This window comes from Eulemur rufifrons, chromosome 6, assembly GCF_041146395.1.
Source record: "Eulemur rufifrons isolate Redbay chromosome 6, OSU_ERuf_1, whole genome shotgun sequence".
In the NCBI taxonomy this organism is placed as follows: domain Eukaryota; kingdom Metazoa; phylum Chordata; class Mammalia; order Primates; family Lemuridae; genus Eulemur; species Eulemur rufifrons.
Window position 1 is genome coordinate 32,952,986 of NC_090988.1, and position 24,248 is coordinate 32,977,233.

The 24,248-nt window shown below is 32.9% G+C and overlaps 1 protein-coding gene across 2 annotated transcripts in view; it reads right to left on the minus strand.

Annotated features, from left to right (window-relative positions):
• Positions 1-24,248, minus strand: part of CNTN5 (contactin 5) — a 1,139,291-nt gene that overhangs the window by 863,561 nt on the left and 251,482 nt on the right. Inside the window, exon 2 of one of the 2 annotated variants that reach the window (XM_069469031.1) lies at positions 18,295-18,433. The exons of the other annotated variant lie outside the window; for it this stretch is intronic. The gene's annotated coding sequence lies outside the window, so the exon portion shown is untranslated. The remainder of the gene's footprint in view (positions 1-18,294; positions 18,434-24,248) is intronic. 2 annotated transcript variants of the gene reach the window in all.

Sequence of the window (24,248 nt, forward strand, 5' to 3'; positions counted from 1 at the left end):
TATTCTACAAATATTAAAAATACCAACAACTTCATATTTGAGGCCAGTCCACTTTAATTTTATATTGTCTAGGGGGATACTGTGGCTTCTAAGCTTTCCTTCGTTTCTCTCAGATATATAATCACATAACTATATCTCAGTTTATCCAGTAGACTTATTTTCTATAAATAAATATTTTTATATGTGTTCTTGCTGATGCACATCCTATGAGTGGTGGGTACAAAGATGAATAAGACATGGCCTTTTCATGAATAAATATATGATCCAGAAGGGGGCACAAGACATGCAAACAAATGACTAAAATGCAAAACAGAAAGTAATAGCAGCATAACAAAAGACATGGAAAAGTGTCACGTAAGTTACAAAATGGGAGATATTTCCCTATTAAAAATCAAGAAAAATGTTATTTGCACTAAGATTTAAAGGATAACAATATCTCAATGTGTCCATAAATGTTCTTTCCAACTCAAATAAATACATCCTGGTTGTACAGTTAAGATGTTTCTCCCAAACATTTGCTCAAACTTTCTTATAAGGCTCTATATAGGAAGACAAGCTGCTCGCTATTGCACGATACCTGGATATATTGATTCTGTGGGTTGACCAACCTGTGAGAGATGACTAATTTACCTCTAAGAGGAGGATCTAAATAGCTCTGTGGCAGGAGGAGGGAGGGCAGGGCTACTTGCCAGCCTTAGTGAACCTTTCTGAAAGTTAGGAAAAGGCAACCATCTGAGAAGGTATATCCCTAAACCAGGTGCATAGTTTGGCAAGTCTAGCATGGACAGGATTCCAGGCTCCAATTTCCTACTCGGTTATGAATTTCATGCAGTGAATAATCTGGTGACTTTGGGAGGGTGAGATAATACGGCAATTAGAAGAAGGAGAAGGAGAGAACAAAAGGAAGGAAGGAAGGGAGGAAGGAAAAAGGAAGGGAGTATAAGAAGTAGGGAAGGAGAAAGAAAGAAAATAACACTATCAGCAGCAAATATGTTTCTTATCACCCTAAAATAGATAATTTGCTTAAAGATGATGGCTTCTCATTTGGGGACTCTATTAAGAAATATTAATATTTCACATTTTTCTTATATACAACTACATAAAAACTTCTATATGTGGTAGAGATGAGATTGTTCTTTTATATATGGTAGAGATGGGATTTCTCTCAAGAAATAGCAGTGCACCTAGGCAGAGGCCACACCTAGAAGAGCTAGATCAGCAGTAGATACAATCCGGAGCCACACTATTTTCTCAGACATGCTCCTTTCTGCTAATCAATGGCAGTGACATCAATGGCTGTTTTTTTCCATTCCTGCTGCAATTCTGTGTATCCATCTTATTCCTCAGTCACAAAGGCACCTTGCCCTAATGAGGTTCAACTCTTTACTAGAGTTGTGACTGTTGCCAGCAGGACACACTCAGGGAGAGCTGACACCTCCTTGACAGCATTATTGGAGGCATCAGTAGGCTTCTCTCCTGAGTTGGTGAAGTAGTTATAATCCAATGTGAGAGTAAGTCATAAGGGCCACCAGGCCTGAGGAGATCAAGGCCTTCTGGGCACAGCACAGGCTAAGCATTGGTTGAGAGAAGAGAGGCAGGTGTTTGCAATACCATATAGGCATATTTGAAAATAAATTCGTTCACAGTTTTTGCATTGCATCTTCAAAATTAATTCAATTTCCTTTTTGTATGATCATCAGTTAAGCAGAATTATTACTCTGCCTTTCAGTACCTCTGTGACAAGCTAATAAGCTATATTTAATATAGAAAGTTGATACTGAAAGGCAGTTTTCACATGAGTATGATATAATATCAAGTAAAGTAGTCAAATATAAAATTATATCTGTGCTATCATTATAGCTATGTAAAGTTATTTTTGCCTATGGATAAGAACTGAAAGAAAACACAAACTTTAAAATGTATTCTGTTAGCATGGTGTGAATGCATGTTAACTTTATTTTTCACCCTTATTTTGTTCCTTCCCTATTTTGATATATGCATTAATGTATATAATTAATCTCTAATGTACCTTTTGTTTGTTTTGAGAGTTTTGATTTAAATACTTGAGGTTTTGTACTCAGTTACTATTACCTTTGGGAACAATACAATAAATTTTTAATATTTCTATTTCAAAAGGGCCAGGAGAAAATATACAAAATGAAAAACATATTTTATAGTTATTCTGCAGAGAAGTAAATAGTAATTTACATATGTATAGCAATAATATACACAACCTACATTTGAATAGAGCCGAGATTGAAAGTCTTTTCTAAGCACATTATTCTTCTTACCATACCTTATGAGATAGAAAGACACAGGCTTTAACATTCTTTAGACATAAGATCAAATCTTGATTTTGTCCTATTTTGGTTGTGTGACCTTGTACACATTTTTTCTCTTAGCCTTATAATCCTTATTTGTAAAATTGAGTTACTTCAAGGTTCAAGAATTGAGAAAAATGGTTCAATTCAGCACAGGGATGAAGGGGAAAGTTTTGGATCAGACATATTTATTTAAGTTGCCTTTCAGACACTCATGTAGATAGATTAAGATGGCAATGGGATAGTTCAGAGGAAAGGACTGAGAAAAAGACATAATCCTAATGAGTCATTAGGTTCAGTTCATGCCACTAAAAAATTATATGCCCCTCAGCAACAGAGAGTAATTCATTAGTAAGAAAATACTGAGTGCTGCTATATGAGCAATAACATTCCCACATTTTCTAATATTTTATGTGATTCCTAAGCTAATGTTTTATTTGAAATATCAAATATGTCAGTATGTATGTATTCAAGTGGTTATACTCCTGCTTTTCAAGAGTTCTAAATTTTCCTACTGAGGAATCCAACACTTGGACTCAATACATACTAATTCAACTATGGGCCTGAGAAAAAAGGACTCCACATCGAGGGGTTCGGCTATGTCCGCTGTGTTTTCTGTTCCATCACAGGTCCTATGGGTGTGGGAAACTATGGATTTTCAACTTCTCTTTTGTCTACCCAATAAGAGGCCCAGAAATGTCTTTTCTTGTAAAGGTAGTGACTTCAAATATACTGTAGCCTTGAAGAACAAGCAGTTAGCTACACTTAAAGGGAAATTTCAGCATTTTAAAAAATTTCTCTTTTAAATACACTTTTCTTGATTATTGAATGCCCCAATAGCTGGGTCTCTGAAGTCAGTCATTTCACCCTTGGTCCCTGCAGATCAGTAAGCAGTGTATTGCTCATGTCCATGTTCTTTGGAATAGAGAGCATGAACTCTTCTTATGGTCTTCGATTTAAATTTTCATATTACTCTATAGCCATTTTATGTTATTTGCTCTTATTTACATGGTCTGCTTTATTCTATTAGATGTATTTATCTCCACTTTTATTTTTCAAAATAAATAGTGAGCTGACATCCTTTATATCTATTTTCCAAATTAAAAAGGATTTTTTTTTTAATTTAATGGAGATAGACATTTGAAGTTTGCTTCAAAACAGTTTAAAGACTTTCAGATCAGGATTTTTAAAAAGTGAAACAGCATATAATATAATTTTTATTAAAAAGAGTGTTCTGAGTGAACCACTTGACATCTGTAATCAAGACCTGAAAAAATTGGGTGACTTTTTTTTTTTTTTGCTCTTTTTGGTTAACTAAAGGTTGAGGTGGACAAAGTAAAAGGGAATTTTTCAAAATACATTTGGTAAAATTTTTTATATAAATCCCTAATTTTACATAACAGCCAGATATAGAATTATTATTTGATGAAGTCCTATTTTACAAAGTCCTTAGAAAGCACATGACACGAAAGCTTCCTCCTGCTATATATGGTCTACTAAAAACTTACACACTTTGACAGTGAGAAGATGGGGAGTGGGTATACTTAATCACAAAAGAAATATTTTCCAGAAGTTTGCCAATTAAATTTATCATGGATTATCTGTATATGAGAGTTCTGTTTTTATAAATAGTTGTTTTGTATTTTCAGTCTATCATTTTCAAATGTTGCATTTTTTTTGAAGCAGTTCTTCATAAATATGGATGTGGCTTAGCCTAGTGCTTCTAAATGTTTTTCTTGTAATACTTAGCACACTCTACTGGAATTGTATTTACTGGTTCCACTGTCATCTCCAATACATTATTTGACTCAGTATTTGATTGATCTATATGAAATTGCTGTTTTGGTAGGTCAAAATGTGACCAGTTAAAAAAAATGAATGACTAATCATTGTTTCTCTCCCTTTTGAGAATAGAAGTATTTTAGAGAAAGTTTTTCCTCTTTACACAGCTTGAATTATGCAGAGTTTGTAAACACTAGATAGATATTATTAGATGGTATAGAGACAGAGATGGAGTAGAACACAATAATATAAACTTTTCAGACTACCTTAAAATTATGTGAAGGGTTTATTAATAAAACCTAGAATGGGCATTTTGAGTCTATGCTAATTCACAAAATCAAAGATTCTTGGTGTTGGAAGTGACTTTACAGTGAAGCACTCAGTAACATCAGGTAATTCAAATAATCAGAAATCTTTTTATCATGCTGAGCTGAAATACCTTTCTTTCTGACAGCCTGCCTTGGTTCAGAGGCTATTCTTTGGAGCAACACGTACTTACTCTAATCCTTCTTCCACTTGACAATCCTTTTAAAACACTTGAGAACATATATATTGTCTCTGTCTAAATCTCCTTCTCTCCAGAGTACACATTCCCAATTTCTTTCATCATTTCCCAAGTGATAAAGATTCATCATCCCCTGCTCTCTTTACTCAGCCACCTGCATGCAGGTTGCTAATGTCTTTCTTCCAGATGGGTCTGGCAAGAAAAGAAACCAGTGACACCAAAGCAGCCTTCATTCTGGACAGTATCTCCTACCAACATTTTTACAGCCAAGCTTCACTACTATTGAATTACAGCAATCTAATACTCATTTTCCATTTATCTATTTTGTCTTTTGTTTTGTTTTATTTTTTGTTTATACGTCTCAGTTTTTTTCTCTGCTGACAAATGGCCCTCATTGGAGCCATTTTCTACAAACTCAGTTATACTACTGATATTACAGTTGGAAAAAAGCTTAAACTTGTTTAGTTCTAATTTATTTTATCCAAACATTTATTATATTCTTAAAAATAAAAATAAATATAATAACTTAATTGAATTTGGGCACTAATCTCCACCTGCTTTTTAAATAAGAAAATGACACAATTTAAAGTTTTATAAAAATGGGTAACTTTTAAATGATTTCCCTTTTTTTTAGATTATAGGTAAAAACCTTAGTGTTAAACAATTTATTATTAAAACATTTATTCAAGTCTCCCACCCACAACCTACTTCCCCAAACAATAATAAGAAATAGATTGTGGAAAACTATAAGTCAAATCACATATTCACTAAATAGTAAATTTTTAAATATTAACATTTTAAATTATGTATAATTTTATTTATTAATAGCCAGTAGAAGGTTCTCTTCTGATATTTAATACTATTTTTAATACCTTTACTGATACCAAAAATATATTTTTACAATATGGAAAAGATAAGTATCACAAATAATCATAACTTGTTTTTTAGATATGTTAGCTAGCTCACTATTGTAAGGAAGCCAAAATGTTCTTGAATCAAATTTAAATTATAAATTGTATTTTATTTTTATAATTATAACTTATAATTCAAATCGGGATTATTGTATTGATTTTTATTAGGATGCTAATTATACCAAGAATTTATTTACTCCTTTTATTCTTTCTCAGAAATTTTCTTCAACCATGGTTTTTCATTTAATTTTTCTTGAATTCCAAATATGGGCAACTGTATTTGAGGCAGATTTCATAAACGTCTCTATCACTGGAATTTTGTCTCCTCAATAACTCAACAGAGACTGATTAATGATCTCCAGGAAAAAGATGTTCTTGTAAGGCTAAATCTAAGCTTTTAGTGTTTCCTTTTTCTTTTCCTTTCATTTTTTACTGTTTGTAGATAAAATACTTCCCCTTTTACAAAGAGTATAAGACACTTGACCTATTGACCATAGCACACACATCCCATTAAATTCCACTGTGATCCAGTTTGGTAGATATTCTGGTTATTCTTTTTTTTTTTTTTTTTTTTAGACAGAGTCTCGCTCTGTTGCCCGGGCTAGAGTGAGTGCTGTGGCGTCAGTCTAGCTCACAGCAACCTCAAACTCCTGGGCTTAAGCGATCCTCCTGCCTCAGCCTCCGGGGTAGCTGGGACTACAGGCATGCGCCACCATGCCCGGCTAATTTTTTCTATATATATATTTTAGTTGGCCAGATAATTTCTTTCTATTTTTAGTAGACACGGGGGGTCTCGCTCTTGCTCAGGCTGGTCTTGAACTCCTGACCTCGAGCTATCCACCCACCTCGGCCTCCCAGAGTGCTAGGATTACAGGCGTGAGCCACCGCGCCTGGCCTGGTTATTCTAATTTTACAGGTGTAGAACCTGAGACAATGAAGGTTTTCTCCAAATCATGTAGTTTTGTACTAGCAGAGCTGGAACTCAAACTAATGCTTTCTGATGACAAATGGCATATCATTCCACATTTGCAGACTGCCCCTACTTAATGTGTTAGAAAGTCAAACTGTGAAACTTTGGTTTAGAAATAATATTAAATGGGATTATAAATGTAAATTATTCAGATTTACATGAGGTTTGTCAGAAAACAAATTCTAGACATTTTATTCAGGGAAAATTGTATAGTATTTTGTTTTGTAATATGTATTTATATCTATTTTAAATCAATATTCTATGTTTTATTCATTATCTGTATATTTAAATAAAAAAAATATTGGGAGTTAAATTATTTCAGTTTGCTATGATTATTCATTGCAATAAAATCACTTCATGGAGAAGTATTTCTTCCAGTTTTAAGATGCTATTGAATTCCTATTTCATCTATTTTTAGACTTTTATCTAATTTACAAAAGGTCCATCATGCAAGTATGACAATAAAACCTCTTATCAAATGTTTTATAAGACATCAAGTATTTCAATCACCCAACCAGGAAGACATTTTTAATAAATTGTTGTTTAATAAGGCAGGTCAAAATAGGGGAAACTAGAGAAGAAGCAAAAGCAAGCAGAAAGGTTTACTCAAAATATTGACAGTTTGAAGCCTGAAAATAGCTTTTATGAGAAAAGCAATAAAATTATATTTTGTAGTTATAAATATGTTTAGTGTAGAATTATGTAATCATGATACCATAGATTTTTCAATTATTTACTTTCATTTATTTATGTAATTATTAAGATTGTTAATAATTAGTGCTTTAGAGGAAAAATTTCACTCTACTCGCTTCCTTTGCATTTTCTTTTAGCACTTGATGTCCAAGGCACTCAAAAAGGCTTTCTTTGCCACCACAGCTACCACTCTACTACAAAAGCAAAGTAATAATGATTTCAAAATAACTAAAAAGTCAATTCTAAGTTCTCATCTTACCAAACATATACCAGCTTTTGTCATGACTGATATTTAGGTTAAGGACCAAAAAGTCAAAGACCTTCTCAAATCAAGCAATACAGAAACACTGTGTATTAGAACTATATTTAATATTTTATTAAAAATAAGTAATCACATCTATATAAATCTTTAATTCTCAAGATGATAACGGGTAAATATAAGCATGACAACATAAGCAAACACATGCATAATTTTCAATCAGAAGAGTATGGTAGCTTCACACTGACACTTAGAATTATGATTTATTGTGTTGAAACTATTGGTGCTGGCTATGGAATTTAGTGCTTTTGTTCTGATTCTTGAACTTTAGGACAGCATTCTACTTTTGAGTAATCTAAATAAATCTATTTTGTATTGTTATGACGTTTGTTTTAATTGGTATATTTTGTTTTCAAGATTATAGAGTTCTACAAAACATTTGAGGTGTTTATCTAAGTGTTCTCAAGCCCTTTCTTCTGTTCTGCCTACTTTCTAGTTTATTTCTTACTCATAGTTGAAGTAATCATTCCATGCCTCCAAGAACCAGACTGGGAAGCAGAGGTAAAACAAGCACTGTGTGGATAAGTCTACTGCCTCACTCTTCTAGTTGGGATGAAATTCACATTAAAGATTTTCTCATTCTCAAACATGTAACCATAATTATTTCTGCATAATTTAGAAGAAAAATAATTAGTTCCCAGAATCTCTTAGATAAGTATTGCAAGAACTTTAAAAATCCTAGAAGGTTGTGGAATTTCGAGAAGGAAAGAGACCAGTTCAAGCAATAGCTTTTATGAAATGGGATACATGTAATAGATTTATGATAAAAGCTATGCATTGGATTAGTGATGTGAAATTGATACATTTAATTCTTAGATAACTTGCTATTGTTTTAATCAGTGATTATAGGATACTGCTGAAATTCCTTAGATCAGCCCTATTCAATAGAAATATGTGAGCAGCAAATGCAAGCTATATATGTAATTTTAAGTTTTATAATAGTACATTTAAAAAAGGAAAAAGAAACAAATGATCCTCAATATATTTTATTAACTCAATGTCAAAAATATCATTTCAAAATGAAATCATAATTATTAATAAAATATTTTCATTCTTTTTTTATGCTGAGTCTTGAAAGTGTGTGTTGCATTTTGTTTTCACAACACATCTCAATTCAAACTAGCCACATTTGAAGCTCAATAGCTGCATATAGCTAGTAGCTATCTTTATTAGGCAGCACAACTCTAGTTAGTAAAATATTACTAAGGAAATGACTAGGCCCAACATTGTGCAATATAGTGTGTGTGTGTGTGTGTGTGTGTGTGTATATATGTAAAGTTTTATTTTGTTTTTAGTTGATATGTAATAATTGTACATATTTATGGGGTACAGTGTAGTGTTTCAATATATATGTACATTGGGTAATTATATTAGGGTAATTAGCATATCTATCACCATACCCTCCAAGCTATTGGCTACTTTATGAACTATTTCCAAGTTGCTTTGCATCTACAGTTCTTTAATATTCTTCCAGTTTCCTTAGCTCTACTGTGAGGCTGTCATTTCTCAATTCATAGAATACTCCTATGTCTATTTCTAGAGGCCCAGCTATTTGCTCACATTCTATCTTTAATCTGTCATGAATTGTGAAATCAGGCTATAAAATTTGTTGGAATTGCTTTTAAAAATACGTATGTGCTTGTGAGTGAAAGTTGGAGATGTTCTGAGAGCAAAGGACACGACTTTTCTCACTCCAGCCTTGTATGTGCTGGCCTTTTTGGTTTTTGGTTTTTGTTGTTGTTTAAATCACAGCACTAGATTTCATTCTTGGTAGTTCATAATTTTTAATAAAAGGACACAGTTCATCAATGTACGTGTGCGTGAGTGTGTGTATGTGTGAGAGAGAGAGAGAGAGAGAGAGTCGATGAGCACTATATTTGTACCCATAGCTTTGAGAATATAACATTTTTTTATCTTCTACCCAAACAGGTCACTAGGAGGACAATAATGTGACAATCTGTTATCATTAACTCTGTTGGAGAGTTTTGAAGACACTAGAGAGGATTAAATGATCTGGAAAACTCAGTCTTTGGGAAAGTCTACCGTACTCATCTCTGTTATTTCCACTGCCACGCATCACTGAAATCTTAGAACAATATAATTTGCTATAGTGACATATAGACACAAAGGTAATTTTTCACCTTCCTTTTTACCCCAAATAGAACCTCAGAGATTCTACAATAGTTTCTATTCCACATGCTAGCTTAATATCAAGTATATTAATTATTAAAATAATATTAAAAGTTACTTTCAGAATGTGATGATATAAATATTTAAGTTAACCTATTCAAGAAGCACACAAGTATCATGAAATATTTTACATAATATAGAATTGTGTGTAGATTAAGTCTATGAGGTGGTGGTCAAACTAAGTCTTGCAGATTTTCCCCATTCTATAAAAGCAGAAAGAAAGAAAGAGTCTTTATAAGTAGGTATACTATAAGCAATCCCAAATCTTAAACTTCTTCATTTTCCTCAAACCTATACTGTTTTATGTGTATCCTTAATCTTCACCTAAATCACATGTGATCAAAAATTATATTTTTTTCATCTTCAGCATACCAGAAGAAAATTAGATAAGAAAAAATGGTTTGAAAAGTAAATATATCAAGTTCCCTGAAACAACATTAAAATGACAGCATAAAATTTTTATTTAATAACGTTTGCAATCATGGTAATACACTAGAATTAACTAAGCACAGATTTGGTGCCACTGTGTACAATTAAAAAGCCACCAGAGAAGTTTTGTGGGCAATTTATTATGCCTTCCACACATGAACCAATCGCTAAAATGCATATAGAGGTATAATTTCTAAATTATAATGCTTGAAAATATAGATACTTTATTTTCAAAGGAAAAAGAAATGTCATTGTGCTAAATGAATGTCTTTCATGAAATAACATTCCAATTTTTGAACCCAGAGCTATTGCCTTTTAAAGTTCACTAAGGCAGAATACCCACACTTGAAAACCATTTACAGTGTAATCTTTGCTACTGATAGTCTAATTAGTTAATTCACTATAATTAGCTGTAGGGATTTTCTACTGCATAATTTTGACATATTATCCCTGAGGATGATGGATCATCATTTGAAGATTACCTAACGTTTGTAGAGGCAAGATTGCCAATTCTCTTTATTTACATTTTAAGTCTCTCTTTTCCTTAATTGTTGTCCCCCATAAAAAAGTAAGGGAAAATTTTAAATCTGGAGAAGTAACTTGTAAATGAAATAAATTTCTATATGTAATATAAAAACATTTCTTTGTAATTGTGATATCAGCCATATCAACCATTACTTATGTATTTTTTCTTCAAATATTAAGAATGCACTATGTACAAAGCATTATGTAGGACACAGATTGGTATAAGATACATTACCTAGCTTTAAAAATATTATATGGGAAGTAAAAGCAGCAGCAGAATAAATATTGATAATAGCAATCAGTAAGTGACATGTTTCTTTCATTTTTACAAGAAGAGACTGAGACACATTGTAGATGTAGCAGCATTTGACTTTGATTTTGAACAGGAAAAGAGGGAAGAATTGGCGTATGGGGCATGCCAGATAGGGTTAAAATATGAATAGAGGAATTTAGGTAAGGGCAGTGAAGTGTGTATTTTGGATAATGAATAATCAAGAATGAGTGTAACATAAATTTCTTTGTGGATAATAGGTGTATCATAAAGCTATTGCTGCATAACAAAATACTCAAAACTGGATGTTTTAAAACAACAGTCATTGATCATCACTCATTCGCCTTGAATGGCTGAAGGTCAGCTGATTGAGGCTATGTTTGGCTGGGATGGTTCAGTTAGTGTGGCTCTATTCCACAAATCTCTCTTGTCCTTATTCTCATGGCAATGGAAAAAATGCAACATGACTTGTAGAAATATGCCGTGTGTTTTAAGACCTGATGTAAGGGCTGGGCTACTATGACTTTTGCTTCATTCTGTTGAACAAAGCAAGACAGATGGGTAAACCCAAAGTCAAGGGGTAGGTAAGTATATTTTATTCCTTCATTGAGAAGAACTGGAAAGTCACATGCCATATGGCACAGATACAGAGAGAGTTAAAGAATTAAAGAATTAATTAAGAATTAATGCAATCTCCCATACTGAGAAAATACAAACTTAGAAGTTGTTCTACAGCAGGTTTGAGATTTGGAACGGTAGTGATAGTTAATATCAAAGTCTCTTTTTTTTATTTTATAAGCGAAAGAGAGTTATTAAATGTTTGAGTATCAATCAAGGTGTTTTATCATAATATTATTTTCTTTTTTTTTCAATTGTAGTAATATCTGTCATCTTGTTCATTTATAGACTACACTTTTTTTGCTGTTTAAATGTATCTTTCTCTTGAGGTAATGAAATTTCCACCAAGAGTTTCTTCCTAAAGTTTAAAATTCTGTCCTTTAAATTTAAGTTTTAAATCTAACTAAAGTTATTTTTATTTTTTTATTCTATGGTGGGATGAGATATATAATTTTATTCTTTTTATGAGTTATATATTTTACTAGCACAATGTATGGGTCCATTCTATCTCCATTGATCTGCAGTAGCTCATGATTTGTGTATCAAGCTTTCATAAAGACATAAAATATTCTCTGTGCTTTCTATTCTATGCCAGAAGTTACCCCAGGGCTCAACTCTGCCCCATTAACATACTATCTTAATTATGTTAGATTAACTTTGTAAAATCAAAATAAAACCAATCAAGGAAGGATTGAGGCATTTTTGAAATTGGGTCTTCCCATCTATGAGCACTATGAGCACGATGTATCTCTCTCTGTTTTTATGCACATCCTTAGGCTTTTGCATATATTTGGAGTATGTGTCTGTGTTTATTTTTAGTCATCTTTATTTGTCAAAGTTAGATCAGAAAAATATAAAATAAATTTAAGATATATCAAGTGAAAAGAAATGTAAATGTTAGTTACTTTTAAAGTGTTAGAAGAGCTGAAGGGACAAATGTCAGGAAAGACCACTGCTAAATCTTAGATTAACTGCTAGCTCTCAAGGAGCTAGAAATTGCAGGAACTCTATATAACTATGGGAAATCAGCATAGCTCCCAGCATTGAGACATTTGATACCAAGAAAAACTGTCTAGGGCCACTGTCGACAGACAATGATAGGACTTCTGCTTCCTTTACACTTTCTGTATCTTTTGTGCGTCTCTTGTTGAGTTGCACCTAATCCTAAATCCTGCTGCAGGTGTTTTGAGAAATGAAATTATTAGGTTCCCAGGCCCTCTAATGTACTGGAGAGCACCAGAATTGGGAAATAGTGCTATGTACCAACCCCAAATCCAGAACAGTATTACATAATCATTGTTTCCATTATGAATCCGAGGATTTTTTTAATTGCAGTTTAAAATCATTTAAGACAAATAGGAATGTATCACTTTTCTATGTTAATCTTGTATCTGACAAAAGCCCCAGTATGTAAATATTATTAATAGCAAGAAAAGGGGACACACATATTTCTTTCTTCCATCTCCTTCCCTCTCCTTTCCCCTCTCCCTAATTTCCTTCCTCCTTCCCTTCCCTCCCTCCCTTCCTCCTTCCTTCCTTCCTTCCTTTGTTCCTTCTTTCCTTCCTGAGAGAAATCTGCTTCCCTCTCCTTCCTCTCTCTACCTTCCTTCTCCCTTTATTTTCTTTTTCTTCATCTCTTCTTCCCTCCCTTCATTCCTTCCTCTTTCCATCCTTCATTCTTCCTTCCTTTCTCCTTCCTCCCTTCTTTCCGTCTTTACTCATTTCCTTCTCTCCTTCTGTCCTTTCTTTTTAATCCTTTAAAAAAAAAACCTTATTAGATTTTCAGGAAAGTTTTATTCTAGTCAATGGTAAAAGAAAAAAAAAAAAAAGTACAGTACTTACTCCACCACAGTAACAACAATCTGTTAAACACCTTTTGGATACTAAACTCCAAATATATGTGATTGTATATATGTGTGTGTCAGTACTTGTATATATACAGATATAGTTATAGAATACCTCTTTTATTTCAACTCACACTCTTGTAAAAATGAGATATCCATTTTTATAGTTGAAGGAAACTTGAGGTTCATAAAAATTAAGGCAGTATCGCAGCTGGGCACAGTGGCTCACGCCTGTAATCCTAGCACTCTGGGAGGCTGAGGTGGGGGGATTGCTTGAGCTCAGGAGTTGGAGACCAGCCTGAGCAAGCGCAAGACCCTGTCTCTATTAAAAATAGAAAGAAATTAGCTGGACAACTAAAAATATACATAGAAAAAATTAGCCGGGCATGGTGGTGCATGCCTGTAGTCCCAGCTACTCGGGAGGCTGAGGCAGAGGGATTGCTTGAGCCCGGGAGTTTGAGGTTACTGTGAGCTAGGCTGATGCCACTGCACTCTAGCCCAAGCAACAGAGTGAGACTCTGCCTCAAAAAAAAATAAAAATAAATAAAAATTAAAAAAAAAGAAAAGACAATATCGCAAGTATCTACAGCTAGCAAATATTACAGCAAAGATTCAATCCTAGTTCTGTTTTATTCTAAAGTCTATAATCTTTCCATCTGTCAAAATTGTCTCAAAATGCTCATCAAATATGACAGTTTTTAGGGGAAAGTCTGTACCTTGTTAAGGATTTGTCTGTCTCGGATTCACCCTGTACACTAGGTTTAGTAGAGTGAGATAACTGGATTTCAGACCCATCTCCTGGTAGAGATAAAATCCCTCATATATTGTAGGATAGCCTTGACATATTCAGTTGACTGAGCATTCAGACTAAGGGTTTCCATTGCTTGTATGTAAGCAGGAGTGGACAGGAACTTTCTTATACTCAAAACCAGTTGCAGAAAAGTCATTTTGGATTTTGTCCTCCATGAGCAGTCTCTCTAGGGATTTAGAGTTAAAGGAAAGCACAACACAAATTAAATGTAAATATTTCCTGTGTTTCCATGAATTCTTCCCACATTAAAAATATTAAACGAGTTACAATTTACTCAGTAAGTATGATGCATGAGGTATTTTGTGTATACTCACATTAATCAATGTGTTTGAATGTTTACAACTTGTGGATGCCTTGCATTATGCTAGCAAAAGTTTATGCACTGTAAAGCCTAAGCACTGTCATATTATCGCAATGAAAGTTATTCCTGTTTTTTCTCCTTTTGGCTTTTGGAAAATTCAATTTTCTTTCATATTCTTAGGACTCCAACTTGAGAAATATTAATTCACCAATGTGTCTTCTATGCATAGGCTGATATTGAGACTAGTCCACTGGTATCTAATTTAAACCACCCCGTCCCACCTCCACAAGTGGCAGATAGAGAGAAATGCTGCCAAAGAAATTCATACAACTTCAGATTACCCAATATTTCATACCCAATATTTCATTTATAAATTACTTAAGTCATGTTAGTTTAGCTCACCTATATATGCATTTTTTATGCTTTGTATGATAAATTTCTCTATAAAATGTTTCAAAACAATGTTTTCTAAAAGACAAATAACTACAAATATAAAATAAATAATTTTTACATAATATAGATGTCATTAATAAGCACTTCAAAATGAATTAAGATTTTATTACTGAATAACAATTTTAGAGGTGACTCTTCCATTTTCCTTGCTGGCAGTTAGAAATTGCACTTCTCCACTGATCTGGACACACAACCTCTAAAGGACTATTGTGAACACTCCAATTGTTATGAAGTTCTTTCTAATATTCAGTCAAAACTTTCTCTATGGGTCTTACCTTGTTATTTTGCCAATTCTGGCCACCCTGTAAACATTTTAACAAGTAGCAGTGCTGTTAACATATACAATACATATGTAACAGCTAATATACCTGAAAAGTTTCTTTTCAAGTTTCTATGCAATTTTCAAAATCATTAACGATGAAAATTAAATTTCCCATTTTTGAAATTCAGAGAACATACCACTCTATTCTTATCAGCTATCATACTCTCTAAGAGTTTCATACATTGATATTAAGGGATATAGGTTTTCTTTCATGAGGCGATGAGAATCCTGCCAATGCTAAAAATCTATAAACCCGAGCCACGCAGGCTCTCCTTGATGAAATGAAGCTTTTCCTCTTGGAATGGAGCCAATGTCTACTGGATGAGTTGCATACGTTATTGAATGGAACATTTCATTCTCAAAGGCTGAACTCTGGACCCCTTTTAATATATACCGTCTCTTATGATGGCAGGAATTTAGTTGGTTGTGTCAAGATGAAACTCAGTTTTGCCCCTGAATGTTTTTAGTAGTTACAGTGACAGCTTAGGTGCAAGTACATGAATGAAATGGGGCTGTATTTAAAGTGACACAGTGAATCCATTCTCATCAGATTCATCAATTCTAATTCACTTATGTCTTTTTGGAGTGCTCCGTCTGTCTCATTTGTTTCAATTGCTTCCTATCCTACCAATATGCTTTTCAATTAGTTGGATCGAGCAGTAACAAGAATGACATAACAAAAGTGCACTATGCTCTGCCAAACCTGCTTCCACAGGTTCTCTGTACGGTTAAATATGCTTTACATCCTCCACTTGAAACCTGGATTTATTAATAGGTTGACAAAAAGCCTCTTCTCAAAAATTAATTAGAGTTCTGTTGAACTACGTGAATTTAATACAATTCAGTTGGTAATTGATAGAATGCACCAGTTCACAGGTGGCCAAGACATTTACTCAATTCTACTTCCATCTGCTGATATGTCTAGCATAAATTTAAATTGCATATCCATCATCCTCCTGGAAGTGAGCATTAGATCTGAAATCCTCTTACGTATAGCTGCTATTCTCTGTTTAGTTGTCTTTCTTTGAATGTCACAAGCCCCATAAATAACCTGTTTCTAACATTGCAAAATTCAATTAGGGTGCCTAGATTTAATTTATTCTAGTATTCACGGATATCTTAGAAGTAGCAAGTTAATATAGAGGTTGATTTGTTAAGATGCTCCCGTGAATAAGAGTTAAAGACAAAATGCTTTATATACAGGAAATAACACCTTTCAAAATGTTTATGTATGTAGACAGAATATGGACTGTTATTTTAATTTTATTTTGTATATGTAACCTATTCTGAGATCATTCTTATTTTAACAAATGGAACTATGAAAGCAAAATTTGGTTTAAAATATGTCTAATGTTAGAATACAACAATGAACTAATTTATGGGGAACTTACCTTTTTCCTTGGTTTGGAGTTTCACTGTTAGAAACTTTCCATTTCCTTCCCTATTTTTCCTATCCTCTTGCTTTTTATTTGAAAAAATGAAAAATTTATGGTTGCTTTTCTCCACAGAATTAATTGAAGGATACCTGGTACAGTTAAGGCCTTTAATCAAAATAACAAACTGGCATGATTTAATGAAATGAGTGAAAGTACCTGAAATGGAAAATTTTCTGTAGTGACCTGCTAGAATTTCAGTGTGGCTAGTAGCAATGAAAATTAAATATACAGGTAAAACTTTAGATGCCTATGCACTCTCACAGAACTGCTCTCAAACCCATTTTTAGTCATTTCACTTCTTTAATCCAAATTTTCAAGCTTGAAGAAAGTGAAAGCTCAGAATAGGGTGGGGAAAATACTCTCCAATATTTTGGATCGGTTAACCTGTATTAACATGACAAATTTGAGGGTAGGTATGTGACAGCTTCAAAATTGGGTCTGATGTTGTCAATATTTTATAATTAGAAAAAGAAAATAATCATACTACATCCAGAATGGATTGACTTCCTTGCTTGATTATATATGAAAAATGTATCATATGTTCTTCTGTAGTTAAGCAGTACACAGTGGGTTTAATTTAAGGTAGTCTATTGGTGCCCATTTAGTCATGAATATTAAACACGTGTCTAATGATATATTTCAATGTATGTTAGGGTATTCATTTCAAAGGACTATTATTAAATTATAGTCACTTTTACTAAAAATAGGTGTAATCAATATATAGTGATTTCTGATGATTATGTAAGCGTATAAAAATGTGGGCTCAAGCCTGTAATCCCAGTACTTTGGGAGGCCTAGCAAGGAGGATTACTTGAGGCCAGGAGTTTAAGAGTAGCCTGGACAATATAACAAGACTCTGTCTCTACAAAAAAATTAAAAAAATTAGCCTGGCTTGCTGACCCATGCCTGTAGTCCTAGTTACTCAAGAGGTTGAAGGTGTGAGGATTGCTTGAACTAAGACTTTGAAGCTGCAATGAGCTATAATTGTGCCACTGCACTCCAGTTTGGAAATCAAAGCAAAACCCTGTTTCAAAAAAAAAAAAAAAAAAGGTGGAGCTGCTGAGTAAACAGCATAAAAGCCATCTTCTTTCACGAAAATACCCTCTTGGGGATGACTCAACCATGACGTTCCGCATATTTACTTAAGCACTGTCTTCAAATTTAAGCACATCAAAAAGCACAGAATCTACCCTTTAGCACATTATATGTTGGTTGAGAAAGGCATCATAAAACAGGAGGCTACATCAGAGTATTTTTTCTGCTATTGTTTTCAGCAATTTCACACCATTTTCATGTACTTACCATCCTCATATCAAACTAAAAATCTAATAAGGACAAAATATTTTACTATTTTTCACTTTAATTATATTTCCAGAATATTTATAGAGCACTTATGTTTACTAATATAATCGAAGTGTTTGCAATTCAAAGATAAATCACTTACTTAATTTGAGTACATAATTTATTATGGTCTAATATACTGAGCAGTTCTATGAGGAGCTCCATAAACAACACACATGAGTTTTATGGTTTTGTTTTTCCTTCAACACTCCTTTCAGTTTTAAAGGCAGTTTAATAAAAGATGAACTGTACCTCCTTTCTGAAAACAGGGTCCAAAATTTGCTCTTGAAAAAGGAACTGATTTCTGTAAAGTAATCCTTTCGCTGTATTCATGAAAAAATGATGCTTAGTAGATCTTGAATGGCATTAAATGGCAATCCTTTAAAGTCACCTGTTAAGAAAGAATATATACTATTGTGATTACACATGATCTTTTTTTCAACATTTTGTTTGACAAAAATCCACTCTTCTTATTAAATATTTTATATCAAAGGTCTATTTAGTTATACATGAAATCACTATGCTTTTTCCCATATGAACATATACTTATAACAATTCTAATTAGATACTAATATATTTAGTTGCTGCTTTTTTCAGTTTTATTTTTTCATTTATAATTTATATTTAACAATAAAATACAGGAGAATATCACTCAACTTTCGTGGATTACAATAGCTTAAACAAATTTAACATGTTAACTTATACTTGCATTTCCAGCTTTTCTTGGTTTTTATAATTTATTTTATTATAATTTATGCTATTTCTAGCATTTGTAGTTCATTATTCATTTTATTTAAGGGATTTATGTATGCATTTCTTCTTAAGAGTTTATAAGTGATGTATATTTTAAAATATATTTGAGAATTATGTTAGTACATTTTCTCTGGTGACCAAAATTTACATGTTTGGGCCCACCTCTATTCTCTTTACTTTTAATGAAGTTCATTCTTTCAATGAAATTCTCCTTTCAATAAAATTTATTTTTCCCTAAAATTTTATTTTTGATAGATTTATGACTATACCAGCATCAAAACCAGAGCATAGCTACCCACACATATTATGTATCTCAAATTACTAAACTGGAGTAGAAGTTTTAGAATATTAGATTGATAACTTCAGAGTGAGGCTATCACTTGAGATTCCATGTTAAGATACTACCAACAGTCAAGGGAAACCTAAGCTGCATACTTCATGATTAGATTGAGAAAAAAGTATTTCAGCTGCTTGGAGTCTTTACTACCAAAGATTATTGATCTTTATGAGTATTATTATTATTAGTTGGACCCATAGGAAACTGATAATTCTGTTAGACACAAGTGGTGGAATATTGGTGATTTCATACAGGTCAATCTAAGATTTGCTTTAATCTTGGCATGCATTTTTTCTTTTTTTTGATAGTATACACATATTTTAACATTTACTTCTTTAATCAGCTGGGATTCATTTTTTTATAAGATGTGAGATTAAATGTTACTTTATTTGTTTGAAAGCATTAGATAACAATATTCATTGAATCATCCTTTCTATTCCTACTAATTTACAATAGCACTTTAATTATACTCAAAACTCTTTTTTTTACTGATTTTTTAACTTTCAAAATATTAAGGGTGTACAAATGTTTTTGTTACATAGATACCTTGTATAAGGCTTAAGATGGGGCTTTTAGTGTGCCCATCACCATACTAATGTTCATTGTACTCAACAGGTAAGTTTTTATACCTCAACTCCTCTCAATCTCCCCTCTTCTTGGTTTCCAATGTTGTTTATATCGCTTTGTGCCTGTGTATGCACATTATTTGGCTTCCAATTATTAGAGAGTACATGTGGTGTTTGTTTTTCCATTTCTGAGATACTTCACTTAGGATAATGGTCTCCAGTTCCACACGAGTTGCTGCAAAACACATTATTTCATTCCATTTTATAGCTGAGTAGTACTTCATGGTGTGTGTGTGTGTTATGTGTGTGTGTGTGTGTGTGTGTATACATATATACACATTTCTTCTTTGTTATTTTCCCATTTAATTATGAATTAAATTAAGTATATATAATTGTATATAAATTTTATATATATATACACACACATACACACATAATGTGTATACATATATACACATTTCTATATATGTGTATACATATATACACATTTCTTCTTTGTTATTTTCCCATTTAATTATGAATTAAATTATGTATATATAATTGTATATAAATTTTATATATATATACACACACACACACACACAAATTTTTCTTTACTCATGAATTGATGGGTACTTAGGTTGATTCTACATCTTTGCAATTGTGTATTGTCCTGTGATAAACACATAAGTGTACAAGTGCAGGTCTTTTTGATAAAATGACTTCTTTTCCTTTGGGTAGATAACCAGTAGTGGAATTGTTGGATCAAATGGTAAGTCTAAGTTTATTTCTTTGAGGAATCTCCATACTGTTTTTCATAGTGTACTAATTTGCAGTCCCACCAACAGTGTATAAACATTTCTTTCTCTCTGCATCCATGCCAGCATCTATTGTTTTCTGACCTTTTCAATAATGGTCATTCTGACAGGGGTACGGTGATATATCATTTGCATTTCCCTGATGATTAGTGATGTTCAGCATTTTTTCATATATGTGTTGGCCTCTATCTTCTTTCAAAAAACTTTTGTTTATGCCTTTTGCCTACTTTGTAATGGTATTGTTCGTTTTTTTTCTTGCTGATTTGAGTTCTTTATGGATGCTGGTTATTAGCCTTTTATTGGATATATAGATGGCAAATATTTTCTCTCATTCTGAAGGTTGTCTATTTGCTCTGTTGATTATTTCCTTAGATGTGCAGAAGCTTTTAATTTAATCAAGTTCCATTTATTTATTTTTTTGTTGTTGCTGTAATTGCCATGGGGGTCTTAGTCATAAATTTTTTGCCTTGGCCAATATCTAGAAGAGTTTTCTTTATGTTTTCTTCTAGAATTTTTATGGTTTCATGACTTACATTTAAGTCTTTGCTTGCATTTCTGAATATCAAGGCCAAATTCTAAATATTATTTTAGTATACAAATTTGCAATTTTTAGTAAGACATAAAGCTAGTATTTTTTCAGGCCCACTTCATAGGTACAAAACTGTGAAAGGAAACAGATAATGTATTATAAATTCACTTCAAAATAAGCCTGATTATTGTGCTCTTAACAAGAAAAGCTGTCATTTTTGGTGATAAATGACAAGCAGAAAGAACTACACATTTCTTTCCTTTTTCCTTCCTCTCTTTCTCCCTCCCTCTCTCCTTTCCTTTCCTCCTTCCGTTCCTCCTTTCTCCTTCTCCCTTCTTTCTTTCTTTCCTTTCTTTCTTCTTTTCTTAACATTGTGATAATTATAAATTTGTACTTCATTTATTAGTGTACCAAGTTAAAAAAGAAAAAAAAGGAAAGTGTGATTTTTTTATTGAGGTTTACAAACTTTGTCAGAAAAAAGCAAACAGAAAGTCTTTATTTTAGGGTTTAAAGAGTTATGTTTCTTTCAGTTGGTCCTGTCATTAGGAAGAAATCAGAGATCAGAATTTCATGTTTTCATTACTATCATTACTTCTTTCTGATTATACAGTACATAATTTTTCCCCTACTTTATGGCAATATTGAGAAAATCAAATGAGATAATGCACATAAAAAGCTTACCAACATGCATAGCACATATTGAGTGTTTAATAATTATCACCAATTATTATTTTCCTATTTAATTATGAATTAATATAGCAATAGAAGAAATTATAATGAATGGTATTGTTGTGGTGGCTCCTGTTATTTTCAAATTCCTTCCTCAAGTTTGTTTCTTAGAAGCAAAACTTTTCAGTTTCATCATCTTAACAAGCTCATGCCTGTCTTTAAGACAGTATGTTGTGGTGAAGAGACTACTTCATCTGGAGTCAAAGTCAGATTTCTTGAGGTTTCTGGCATAAACATAGTCTTAGAGCACTTCTTTACCATTTCTAGAGGCAATGATGTCAGATCATATGTCTACTCAGAGGATTATAATAGTCTTAAGAAATAATAGATGATAAAATTCTTTCTAAACTGAAAAAGTTTTTTTTTTAAATTTTTATTACTTCAGAATATTACGGGGGTACAAATGTTTAGGTTACATATATTGTCTTGGCCCTGCCTGAGTCAGAGCCACCAGCGTGTCCATCCCCCAGATGGTGCACATCGCACCCGTTAGGTATGAATATACCTATCCCCTCCTCCCCGCTCCCACCAGCCCGACACCTGATGAATATTACTATGTTAGTTGCTATACATTAGTGGCATATTATGAAAGATTATGACCTTTGTAAATCTATATTTTCCCCTCCATTTCTTTTAAAAACAAATCAAATATCATCCTAAGTAAGTCATCTTGGGGGAGTTATTCCAAAAGGAGGTAAGTTGCCTTATTATTTCAATACCCAGCTTCATTCACCTTTGGTCAACATAAATTTATCTCTATTGTTGTGCTCTGATTTTTTAATCTAACATGGATTTTACTTTACAAGGAAAGAAATAAGTCCTTACAACAAGCCTAAAATTGTAAAAGCCATATGATCACCTGATTTTTCCTTTTCTTTTCTATATCCCTAACTACCTCTGTTTCAAATTATCTCCAATTTATCTCCAATGTCTATATCTTCTTTTTGTAATTGATCTCTTTTCTTCCTTTTGTTTAGGCTGGAAAAAGACATTTTTGCCTTATTTTGAGTGACAATCTTTAATACAATCTGCTTGTAATTTTCTATTCTTAATACATCAATGACTAAGAAAACAAATATTCAAAATTAATATGAAATAAAACTTAATAACTAAGACTTAAATTGATAACTAATCTTTATTGACAACATAATAACTCCAAGATAGTATCCAGCACTGTTACCTATGCTTCAAATGACCTTTCTAGCTTTGTCCCTTTGAAGAACTTCTAATCATGTTAAAATTCCTGTTCAGGTATGACATATTCTTAAGTTTTCCTGGCAACCCTAAAAAGATGACATTATTTTGTGTTGTCACTACTTCACAAACTTGTTATATCTTCTGATATTAAAAGTACCGCCCTATGCTAAGTGATATATCACTGATGTCCTTAAAAGAAGAGGAAATTTGACACACAGACACCAGAAATTTGTGCAAGCAGAGTGGTGACCATGTGAAGGCACAATGAGAAGGCAGACCTCTGCAAGCCAAGGAGAGAGGTCTCAGAAGAAACCAAACATGGTGAAACCTTCATCTTGGACTTCTAGCCTCCATAATAATAAGAAAATAAATTTATGTTTTTTAAGCCACCCACTCTGTGGTTTTCTTTTATGGCAGTTGTAGCAAACAAATGCAATTGGGGATAAGATCTAGAGAATAGACATATGAATTTACCTATGTGGTTGGGCACTCTACAATCCACCAAAGAAGAGGTATTAAACAAACCAGGACACAGAATGACTTGGCTAACTAACTAAAACCTGTCATCAGCCATTTTAGTATAAGCACATTGACTCATTAACAATGTGGCCATGGTGGCAAGGATAGAGGTTATTCATGATCCCATAAACATGAGTGCCCATTCAACTAAAGCTGATTCAACTATTACCCCTGTGGAAATACCAACTTTTCAGCAACAGAGAGCTACATTGAGACCATCTACCACCCTTCATCAGTATGGTACTATCCCAGGAGAACTTCATCCATGCACTTGGTGGCAAGTTGATTACATTGATATCCTTCAACTTTGGAAGGGGAAGGAATTCCTCTTGACTAGAATCAAAGCATATTTTAGGTATGGATTTCCCTTGCTTGCCCATAAGTCTTCATTTTACACCACTCTCCAGGAAATTGCCAAGTCTCTGATTCACTGATACCGAACTTGCATAACATTACATAGGACCAATACTATACATAACAATAAAAGGGGCACATCAGTGGACACATGATCATGGGACTCACTGGTTTGATCACATTATCACATACCACACCACACAGAAGCTCAATAGGATTATTTTTAACAGTATTTAAATATACTTAAATATGTTAAAACAGTATTGAATACATTTAAGTCTCCTCTGTGTGTGCATGTATAGGGACAGATATATGTGTGTGTGTATATATATACATATATATATATATATATATATATATGGCTGTCTGGAAAGTATCCAGCCATGTAACCATTCTCATTTTATCAACAATGGCTGGATACTTTC